Source organism: Oncorhynchus tshawytscha, linkage group LG19, assembly GCF_018296145.1.
Source record: "Oncorhynchus tshawytscha isolate Ot180627B linkage group LG19, Otsh_v2.0, whole genome shotgun sequence".
Classification (NCBI taxonomy): Eukaryota; Metazoa; Chordata; class Actinopteri; order Salmoniformes; family Salmonidae; genus Oncorhynchus; species Oncorhynchus tshawytscha.
In genome coordinates this window covers 32580863-32593362 of record NC_056447.1, presented here as the reverse complement: position 1 = coordinate 32593362, position 12500 = coordinate 32580863, and the positions used below count along the sequence as shown (strand labels likewise).

The 12500-nt window shown below is 45.3% G+C and overlaps 1 protein-coding gene across 2 annotated transcripts in view; it reads right to left on the bottom strand.

Annotated features, from left to right (window-relative positions):
- Window positions 1–12500, bottom strand: part of LOC112218979 (SH3 and multiple ankyrin repeat domains protein 3-like) — a 273940-nt gene that overhangs the window by 46146 nt on the left and 215294 nt on the right. The window lies entirely within an intron of this gene.

Below are 12500 nucleotides of genomic sequence, written 5' to 3'. Positions count from 1 at the left end.
CTCTCTCCTTTTCTCTTGCTAATAGTGGTGTCTCTGTCTAAGGTGTTAATGGGTACAGGCCCACTAGCCTTACTCTCATTAAAAATGCATAGTCTTCCCCCATTCCCCTCCACTCCAAAAACTCACACGGATGTGCACGCCTGCCCTCACACACACACAAAGAAGCCGAGGATTAGGCTGACTTAGCCCCCACCCACACACACACTTCCTTCCCCTTCCCTAAGATCATATATTGACAATGTGATGTGGGTTAAGGGGAGAGGGGAGGTTTTAGTTATATTTGGGGGAGAAGGTCAAAGATGAGTCAGCAATTCAGCAGAGTACTGCTTCCCTTTATACTTCACACACACACAGGCACACACACAATGGCTGGAAATACATCAAACATATGTGTGTATGAGTGTGTGAGTCAGTGTGTGTGTGTGTGTGTACAGGATGGTATCAAATCAAATCAAATCAAATTTTATTTGTCACATACACATGGTTAGCAGATGTTAATGCGAGTGTAGCGAAATGCTTGTGCTTCTAGTTCCGACAATGCAGTAATAACCAACAAGTAATCTAGCTAACAATTCCAAAACTACTACCTTATGGACACAAGTGTAAGGGGATAAAGAATATGTACATAAAGACATAAGAATGAGTGATGGTACAGAGCGGCATAGGCAAGATACAGTAGATGGTATCGAGTACAGTATATACATATGAGATGAGTATGTAAACAAAGTGGCATAGTTAAAGTGGCTAGTGATACATGTATGACATAAAGATGCAGTAGATGATATAGAGTACAGTATATACATATACATATGAGATGAATAATGTAGGGTATTAAACATTATATTAGGTAGCATTGTTTAAAGTGGCTAGTGATATATTTTACATCATTTCCCATCAATTCCCATTATTAAAGTGGCTGGAGTTGAGTCGGTGTGTTGGCAGCAGCCACTCAATGTTAGTGGTGGCTGTTTAACAGTCTGATGGCCTTGAGATAGAAGCTGTTTTTCAGTCTCTCGGTCCCAGCTTTGATGCACTTGTACTGACCTCGCCTTCTGGATGATAGCGGGGTGAACAGGCAGTGGCTCGGGTGGTTGTTGTCCTTGATGATCTTTATGGCCTTCCTGTGACATCAGGTGGTGTAGGTGTCCTGGAGGGCAGGTAGTTTGCCCCCGGTGATGCGTTGTGCAGACCTCACTACCCTCTGGAGAGCCTTACGGTTGTGGGCGGAGCAGTTGCCGTACCAGGCGGTGATACAGCCCGACAGGATGCTCTCGATTGTGCATCTGTAGAAGTTTGTGAGTGCTTTTGGTGACAAGCCGAATTTCTTCAGCCTCCTGTGGTTGAAGAGGCACTGCTGCGCCTTCTTCACGATGCTGTCTGTGTGGGTGGACCAATTCAGTTTGTCTTTGATGTGTACGCCGAGGAACTTAAAACTTACTACCCTCTCCACTACTGTCCCATCGATGTGGATAGGGGGGTGTTCCCTCTGCTGTTTCCTGAAGTCCACAATCATCTCCTTAGTTTTGTTGACGTTGAGTGTGAGGTTATTTTCCTGACACCACACTCCAAGGGCCCTCACCTCCTCCCTGTAGGCCGTCTCGTCGTTGTTGGTAATCAAGCCTACCACTGTTGTGTCGTCCGCAAACTTGATGATTGAGTTGGAGGCGTGCGTGGCCACACAGTCGTGGGTGAACAGGGAGTACAGGAGAGGGCTCAGAACGCACCCTTGTGGGGCCCCAGTGTTGAGGATCAGCGGGGTGGAGATGTTGTTGCCTACCCTCACCACCTGGGGGCGGCCCGTCAGGAAGTCCAGTACCCAGTTGCACAGGGCGGGGTCGAGACCCAGGGTCTCGAGCTTGATGACGAGCTTGGAGGGTACTATGGTGTTAAATGCCGAGCTGTAGTCGATGAACAGCATTCTCACATAGGTATTCCTCTTGTCCAGATGGGTTAGGGCAGTATGCAGTGTGGTTGAGATTGCATCGTCTTTAATTTAATTTTACCTTTATTTAACCAGGCAAGTCAGTTAAGAACAAATTCTTATTTTCAATGACGGCCTAGGAACAGTGGGTTAACTGCCTGTTCAGGGGCAGAACGACAGATTAGTACCTTGTCAGCTCGGGGGTTTGAACTTGCAACCTTCCGGTTCCTAGTCCAACTCTCTAACCACTAGGCTACCCTGCCAAGCATAGGTCTGTGGACCTATTTGGGCGGTAAGCAAATTGGAGTGGGTCTAGGGTGTCAGGTAGGGTGGAGGTGATATGGTCCTTGACTAGTCTCTCAAAGCACTTCATGATGACGGAAGTGAGTGCTACTAGTGTGGTACTAGCAGACGCAGTGTAAGTGTGTGTAATGTGGGCCAGTGTCGTCTGATGCCTTTAGCCCACAAGCATCTAAAGACTGGCCTCAGATAGCACTGATAACCTGGACTACACCTCCACACACACACACACACGCGCGCGCGCACACACACACACACACACACACACACACACACACACACACACACACACACACACACACACACACACACACACACACACACACACACACACACACACACACACACACACACACACACAGCTATGTCTTACTCTTACTTACTCTTACTCTTACTTACTTACTTAAAAAAAGAAAAGAAAAAAAGAAACTTCCGGCGCCGACAGAGATGGCCGCCTCGCTCGCGTTCCTAGGAAACTATGCAGTTTTTTTTTTTTTTTTTTTTTTCGTTTTATTTCTTACATTAGTACCCCAGGTCATCTTAGGTTTCATTACATACAGTCGAGAATAACTACTGAATATAAGATCAGCGTCAACTCACCATCAGTACGACCAAGAATATGATTTTCACGAAGCGGATCCTGTGTTCTGCCTTTCAACCAGGACAACGGAATGGATCCTATGCGGCGACCCAAAAACGACTCCGTAAAAGAGGGAAACGAGGCGGTCTTCTGGTCAGACTCCGGAGACGGGCACATCGTGCACCACTCCCTAGCATTCTTCTCGCCAATGTCCAGTCTCTTGACAACAAGGTTGATGAAATCCGAGCAAGGGTAGCATTCCAGAGGGACATCAGAGACTGTAACGTTCTTTGCTTCACGGAAACATGGCTCACTGGAGAGACGCTATCGGAGGCGGTGCAGCCAGCGGGTTTCTCCACGCATCGCGCCGACAGAAACAAACATCTTTCTGGTAAGAAGAGGGGCGGGGGCGTATGCCTTATGGCTAACGAGACATGGTGTGATGAAAGAAACATTCAGGAACTCAAATCCTTCTGTTCACCTGATTTAGAATTCCTCACAATCAAATATCGACCACATTATCTACCAAGAGAATTCTCTTCGATTATAATCACAGCCGTATATATCCCCCCCAAGCAGACACATCTATGGCTCTGAACTAACTTTATTTGACTCTTTGCAAACTGGAATCCATTTATCCGGAGGCTGCATTCATTGTAGCTGGGGATTTTAACAAGGCTAATCTGAAAACAAGACTCCCTAAATTTTATCAGCATATCGATTGCGCAACCAGGGGTGGAAAAACCTTGGATCATTGTTACTCTAACTTCCGCGACGCATATAAGGCCCTGCCCCGCCCTTCTTTCGGAAAAGCTGACCACGACTCCATTTTGTTGATCCCTGCCTACAGACAGAAACTAAAAAAAGAAGCTCCCACGCTGAGGTCTGTTCAACGCTGGTCTGACCAAGCTGACTCCACACTCCAAGACTGCTTCCATCACGTGGACTGGGAGATGTTTCGTATTGCGTCAGATAACAACATTGACGAATACGCTGATTCGGTGTGCGAGTTCATGAGAACGTGCGTTGAAGATGTTGTTCCCATAGCAACGATTAAAACATTCCCTAACCAGAAACCGTGGATTGATGGCAGCATTCGCGTGAAACTGAAAGCGCGAACCACTGCTTTTAATCAGGGCAAGGTGACTGGTAACATGACCGAATACAAACAGTGCAGCTATTCCCTCCGCAAGGCAAACAAGCTAAGCACCAGTACAGAGACAAAGTAGAATCTCAATTCAACGGCTCAGACACAAGAGGTATGTGGCAGGGTCTACAGTCAATCACGGACTACAAGAAGAAAACCAGCCCAGTCACGGACCAGGATGTCTTGCTCCCAGGCAGACTAAATAACTTTTTTGCCCGCTTTGAGGACAATACAGTGCCACTGACACGGCCTGCAACGAAAACATGCGGACTCTCCTTCACTGCAGCCGAGGTGAGTAAGACATTTAAACGTGTTAACCCTCGCAAGGCTGCAGACCCAGACGGCATCCCCAACCGCGCCCTTAGAGCATGCGCAGACCAGCTGGCCAGTGTGTTCAATCAATCCCTATACCAGTCTGCTGTTCCCACATGCTTCAAGAGGGCCACCATTGTTCCTGTTCCCAAGAAAGCTAAGGTAACTGAGCTAAACGACTACCGCCCCGTAGCACTCACTTCCGTCATCATGAAGTGCTTTGAGAGACTAGTCAAGGACCATACCACCTCCACCCTACCTGACACCCTAGACCAGGGGTGTCAAACTCAAATACCCAGTGGGCCAAAATGTAAAACCTGAACAAAGTCACGGGCCAACATTGAACAAATTAACCTTTTAATATGGACCCAAACAAGTTTTGCTTTAACATTGAATATGGAACAAGCATCGCTTATTACCATACAATATATAATTTAATAGTGGAGACATGCAAAATCGAATTTCAAATGAAAAAACACATCAATGGCATTCATTTATTAAATAAATAAAATTTAAATAAAAATTGTATGCCTCTTTTCTATTTGCAGCCTTCTGATTTAAATACCAAAATAAACTTTTTCCACTGGCTAATAATTTTACAAATAAAATGATAATAAATCAATCAACCATTCAAGCCCATGCCTTGTAGCAAGAAAAAGTGCATAAAGAAAACGTTAATTATTGCACACTGGTCTAATCTGATGTGCCCAAGCCAGATACCTGGCATCTCTTCTTGGATGCTAGTTCATCAATGTCTGGGCTCAAGCTCTGAGCTGAAGAAATCCTCAGTATCGAGCGAAGATGTTCATCAGTCAGACGTCTCCTGTGAGTTGTTTTGGTCATCTTCATCGAGGAGAAAAGTTGCTCGCATAGATAAGTGCTGCCGAACATGGAGAGCATCTGAGCAGCTTGGGTGCGGAGCTGAGGCATTGTGTCAGGGATGAACCGTGGAAACTGTGCGGCGCCCACAGCATCATACTTTGACTTCAGCGTGTCGTTGCACTGGAGTTCAATCAGCTCCATTTGGATGTTGGTTGGTGCATTTTCCACATCAACTGCGAAGGGATTACTAAGCAGTTCAAACTTGCATTTCTGGGCATCGAAGTCGGCAAATCGCCGGCTAAACTCAGCGGCGAGAACACTGAGTTTTTCAGCAAACTGTGCGCATGGGAACAGTTTAGTTTTGAAGGCCCTCACTGCAGCGTACATGTCTGTGATGATGCGCCCCCGCCCCTGAAGCTGCAGGTTCAGCGCATCGAGATGGCTCGAGATGTCACAGAGAAAGGCCAGCTCACACAGGAACTATCTGCGCACCATCTGTCGTTAATCCAACGAGTTTATCCCACGGCAGCTTTATTTCAGTTACACATTTGGAAACCTCCTCAAAGATTTCCTTTCCTGTGGTTGTGCCATGCATTGATTTGAATCCTAATAGCTCCTCCGTAACACACAGATTTGAGTCCACTCCACGGATGAAGACTGACAGCTGAGCAGTATCAGATGCGTCGCAGCTCTCATCCACAGCGAGGGAGAACGCAACAAAATCTTTTCCCTTTTCCATCAGCTGGTCATACAGATTGGTGGCAAGATCACATGTGCGATCAGCTACTGTGTTCCTGCTCAGGCTCACGTTTGAAAATGCTTGTTTTTTTCTCTGGGCATACGAGGTCACAAACCTTCATCATGCACTTTTTCATGAACTCTCCCTCATTAAAGGGCCGGGCTGATTTTGCGATCTCTGCTGCCACTATATAACTAGCCTTTACAGCAGCCTCGCTTTGTGATGTGGCTTTTTTAAACATATTCTGTTGTGAAACCAAACTTCTTTTCATCTCCTCTACTTTCTGGCTCCTTTGAGTCATGTCCAGGTCCTTGTATTTGTCATGGTGTTTCGTTTCATAGTGTCGTCTAATGTTGTACTCCTTACTTACAGCCACGTTGACTCCACAAACAAGACAAACAGGTTTGTCTTTTACATATGTAAACAGATATTCTGCCTCCCACTTGTCCAGAAAGCTCCTGTTTTCTGCCTTTCTTTTCGCCATTTTTGGGAAGGGTTAGCTCGCTGACAGTTGTAGCGTCTATGTTGCTATGACTACTGTCACAGAGGAGAGAGCGTTTCTGGGTCCTGTCCTGATTGGCGCGCGAAAACAGCAGAGCATTATGGGATTCGTAGTATTAGTGGTGAATGCGCTGTATAATACCGGCGGGCCAGCTCTAGTAGTAATTTGGTATTGTCTCGCGGGCCAAATATAATTACCCCGCGGGCCAAATTTGGCCCACGGGCCAGAGTTTGACACCCATGCCCTAGACCCACTCCAATTTGCTTACCGCCCAAATAGGTCCACAGACGATGCAATCTCAACCACACTGCACACTGCCCTAACCCATCTGGACAAGAGGAATACCAATTAGAGAATGCTGTTCATCGACTACAGCTCGGCATTCAACACCATAGTAACCTCCAAGCTTGTCATCAAGCTCGAGACCCTGGGTCTCGACCCCGCCCTGTGCAACTGGGTACTGGACTTCCTGACGGGCCGCCCCCAGGTGGTGAGGGTAGGCAACAACATCTCCACCCTGCTGATCCTCAACACTGGGGCCCCACAAGGGTGCGTTCTGAGCCCTCTCCTGTACTCCCTGTTCACCCACGACTGCGTGGCCACGCACGCCTCCAACTCAATCATCAAGTTTGTGGACGACACAACAGTGGTAGGCTTGATTACCAACAACGACGAGGAGGAGGGAGGAGGTGAGGGCCCTCGGAGTGTGGTGTCAGGAAAATAACCTCACACTCAACGTCAACAAAACTAAGGAGATGATTGTGGACTTCAGGAAACAGCAGAGGGAACACCCCCCTATCCACATCGATGGAACAGTAGTGGAGAGGGTAGCAAGTTTTAAGTTCCTCGGCATACACATCACAGACAAACTGAATTGGTCCACTCACACAGACAGCATCGTGAAGAAGGCGCAGCAGCGCCTCTTCAACCTCAGGAGGCTAAAGAAATTCGGCTTGTCACCAAAAGCACTCACAAACTTCTACAGATGCACAATCGAGAGCATCCTGGCGGGCTGCATCACCGCCTGGTACGGCAACTGCTCCGCCCACAACCGTAAGGCTCTCCAGAGGGTAGTGAGGTCTGCACAACGCATCACCGGGGGCAAACTACCTGCCCTCCAGGACACCTACACCACCCGATGTTACAGGAAGGCCATAAAGATCATCAAGGACAACAACCACCCGAGCCACTGCCTGTTCACCCCGCTATCATCCAGAAGGCGAGGTCAGTACAGGTGCATCAAAGCTGGGACCGAGAGACTGAAAAACAGCTTCTATCTCAAGGCCATCAGACTGTTAAACAGCCACCACTAACATTGAGTGGCTGCTGCCAACACACTGACACTGACACTGACTCAACTCCAGCCACTTTAATAATGGGAATTGATGGGAAATGATGTAAAATATATCACTAGCCACTTTAAACAATGCTACCTAATATAATGTTACATACCCTACATTATTCATCTCATATGCATACGTATATACTGTACTCTATATCATCTACTGCATCCTTATGTAATACATGTATCACTAGCCACTTTAACTATGCCACTTTGTTTACATACTCATCTCATATGTATATACTGTACTCGATACCATCTACTGTATCTTGCCTATGCTGCTCTGTACCATCACTCATTCATATATCTTTATGTACATATTCTTTATCCCCTTACACTGTGTATAAGACAGTAGTTTTGAAATTGTTAGTTAGATTACTTGTTGGTTATTACTGCATTGTCGGAACTAGAAGCACAAGCATTTCGCTACACTCGCATTAACATCTGCTAACCATGTGTATGTGACAAATCAGATTTGATTTGATTTGATTTGAGGACTTTTTGGGGACCAACAATTGATTCCCATTCAAAATCCTATTTTTCCTAAACCTAACCTTAACCGCTAACCCTAATTGTGTTCTCACATCTCTGAACTTTAGTTGGTTTACTATTCTTGTGAGGACTTTTGGTACTCACAAGTATAGTAAAACGTCTCCACGCACACACACACACACAAACACACACACGCACACACACACACACACACACACACACACACACACACACACACACACACACACACACACACACACACACACACACACACACACACACACACACACACACACACACACACACACACACACACACAGGTAGAGAGAAAGAGGAGAGAGAGAGAGAAAGAGAGAGAGAGAGAGAGAGAGAGAGAGAGATACAAAGACAAAGAAAGACATACACAGTACCATTCAAAGTTTGTACACACCTACTCATTCAAGGGTTTTTCTTTATTTTTACTATTTTCTACAATGTAGAATAATAATGACATCAAAAATCTGAAATAACACACACACCAAAAAAGTGTAAAACAAATAAATCAAAATACATTTAATACTTGAGATTCTTCAAAGTAGCCACCCTTTGCCTTGATGACAGCTTTGTACACTCTTGGCATTCTCTCAACCAGCTTCATGAGGTAGTCACCTGGAATGCATTTCAATTAACAGGTGTTCCCTGTCAAAAGTTAATTTGTGGAATTTACTTCCATCTTAATGCTTTTGAGCCAATCAGCTGTGTTGTGACAAGATAGAGGTGGTATACAGAACATAGCCCTATTTGGTAAAAGTCCATATTATGACAATAACAGCTAAGAGTGTGCTACTTTGAAGAATCTGAAATATAAAATATATTTGGATTTGTTAAACACATTTTTGGTTAATGCATGATTCCAGTTTTGATGTCTTCACTATTATTCTACAATTTAGAAAATAGAACCAATTAAGAAAAACTCTTGGTACTGTACATTGCACGTGCAGCATATCTTTCATTCACTTAAAGTAGAGCATCAAACTGATGTGAAATGGTGACATTATGGTGACAACCTGGCTCTAGTATAGGAACATTAATAGATGAGGACAAAGTGTCTGTCGGTTCTCCTGTGCAGACGGACACAAAGACACCAGATGGACTGAGAAGCACCGGGAACATCTCCCAATCTGTTTTAGAGCTTCAGAATCTGGGAGGAGATTTGAAGCAGATGCTTTATTCACACACGCACACACACACACACACACACACACACGCACACGCACAGGCACACGCACACACACATAAAGATAGATTGGCTTGAAGCCATGGCATTGTTCAGATAGATTAGCATACTCTGCCAACAACAGTGCATATAAATACAGGCCATTAAGCTGTTCAACTCTGACCCCCTCTGCTGATATTTTCTAAGCAATGCATAATATTGTATACTACCCTCGGTGGGAGGGGGGGGGTGATCAGTGTCCTTTTAAGGATCCGCCCCTTTTTTTCAATTCTCGCCCAAAATGACATACCCAAATCTAACTGCCTGCAGCTCAGGATCTGAAGCAAGGATATTTTCTTGATACCATGTGAAAGGAAACACTTTGATGTTTGTATAAATGTTGAATTAATGTAGGAGAATATAACACATTAGATCTGGTAAAAGATAACACAAAGAAGAAAAAAAATGCGTAAAAAAATAATAATAATTGTACCATCATCTTTGAAATGCAAGAGAAAGGCCATAATATATTATTCCAGACCAGGAGCAATTTAGATTTTGGCCACTAGATGTCAGCAGTGAATGTGCAAAGTTTTAGACTGATCCAATGAACCATCACATTTCTATTTGAAATGTTGTATCAAGACTGCCTAAATGTGCCTAAATGGTTTATTAATACATTTTCAAGTTCATAACTGTGCACTCTCCTCAAACAATAGCATGGTATTCTTTCACTGTAATATATACTGTAGATTTTGGACAGTGCAGTAAGATTAACACGAATTTAAGCTTTCTGCAAATATCAGATATATCTATGTCCTGGGAAATGTTCTTATTACTTACAACCTCATGCTAATCACATTAGCCTACATTATCTCAACCGTCCCACAGGGGACCCACCAATCCCGTAGAGATTTTAACAGGTCATTGAACTCAGATTACCTGTATTTATACGCAATGTTGTTGGCAGGGTTTGCCAATCTATCAGAACAATGCCATGGCATTGTCCCCATGTTGGGATATAATATATTTGAAAGGGTAGGTTTAAAATGAAATGTCACCAATTACTGTTCCAAAAGAATAAAACCAAAAAAGTATGATCTTTTACCTAATTGTGGCACTGTAAACATGCGCTAGGAACACAGCATTTTAAAAGCACAGGGCTCGTGCAACGTGCCTTAACTTCAGGGAGTTATATACATATGAAAGCAGTTGCTCTCTGGTTTGAGTAGCAAGTCACTCTGCCAAAATGGCTGAACGGATTTTCAAGCCTTAAAATGACCTTATGGAGTTATGACCTTACGAAGTCATGGAGTAATTTTTTTTTTGTAAGACAGACACAGACAGGTGAGGACACTTCAAAATGATTAACTTTTACTATTGTAAATGATGAGCTAGCCCAACGGCGCACGTGGAGGATGCATACAAGGTGTTACGCGGAGTGGAACAGGGGAAACCACGAGCAGACTCAGACGAGGACTCTGGGATAAAGTAACCAAGGTATTTATTGAAACACAAGGGGGAGATGGAGGGCAGGTCAGGGGAAGCTCAGCCGTGTTGCTGGAAACCAGGTGCGGAGGCTGAGGCTGGAGCGAGAGGGGTTGAGACAGGGTAAGCAGGTCTGGGAAGAAATCCAAGGGAGCAGTAGAGAGGGGATGACGAGACGTGGGACTGGAGACAGTGACCAGAATCAGAGTTAGAATTGTAGCGGAGAGGACAACAGCGTCAGGCAAGGAAAACAGGCACAACATGATAACAGGATCTGAATAGTAACAAACAGCTAGAAACATAGACTGACTGAGCAGAGAGTACTGGGGGAGGCCGCAGGTCAAGGAGACACAGGATGAGCAGTAGAGGGAGAGAGTACAGGGGATGGCCGCAGGTCAAGGAGACACAGGATGAGCAGTAGAGGGAGAGAGTACAGGGGATGGCCGCAGGTCAAGGAGACACAGGATGAGCAGTAGAGGGAGAGAGTACTGGGGATGGCCGCAGGTCAAGGAGACACAGGATGAGCAGTAGAGGGAGAGAGTACAGGGGATGGCCGCAGGTCAAGGAGACACAGGATGAGCAGTAGAGGGAGAGAGTACAGGGGATGGCCGCAGGTCAAGGAGACACAGGATGAGCAGTAGAGGGAGAGAGTACAGGGGATGGCCGCAGGTCAAGGAGAGACACAGGATGAGCAGTAGAGGGAGAGAGTACTGGGGATGGCCGCAGGCCGGATGAGCAGGTCAGGCCGCAGGAGACATAGGATGAGCAGTAGAGGGAGAGAGTACAGGGGATGGCCGCAGGTCAGGAGACACAGGATGAGCAGTAGAGGGAGAGAGTACTGGGGGAGGCCGCAGGTCAAGGAGACATAGGATGAGCAGTAGAGGGCGTTGCAGGAGCAGATGTGACACAAGGTAATGTCAATGGAGAAGGAAATACATTGCTCTACAAAAACCATTAGGTTGTACACTTTCCCTGCATACTAAATGTTTGCACTTTTGGTGTCTTGACCTACATTGCATACTCTATAAATATGTGCATAGTGCATGATTTTGTGTGTGTGTGGGGGGGGGGATTCTTATGACACTGACAGCAGTAACATTTGAGTTAGACAAGGCCTGTATCTTTCCAACGATATGTCACTTTCTATTTTCTGATGACATTTTATTTTGATCCCCCAAACCCAGTACAGGACCCAAAACAACCGCTCAGACTTTATCAGTAAGAAGTGGCTCTATAAAGGGCCTGAAGTAAAGAAGGATTTCAATGAAGGTGGTGGTGTTCAGACTTAAGGTAGAGGCGATTTACGCGCCAATCTAATTAGCATAAGAAAACATACAAATCTGTCCGTTTTTTATTGGATGCATTTCAATCCACCGCATCAACCAGTGTCACACTTCCTGATCTGCAGCGAAACGTGGCAGAGCTAGAGTGATGTTTATCAGACCAGGAGACATCCTGAAAATTGGTCTTCTCACGTCTGTAGTGTCTGAACGTCTGCAGCGTCTGAACAGTTTGGGCTACACACTAATATGACACTTCTGTGGAAAGGTGAGTTTCTCCCAAACATGATAGTCTTATATTGCACAGATATTAGACGGACACTTCAGAACAAACTTCCTTTAGATTGTTTGGGGACTGTCTGTTGTTCTATGTAGTGAAT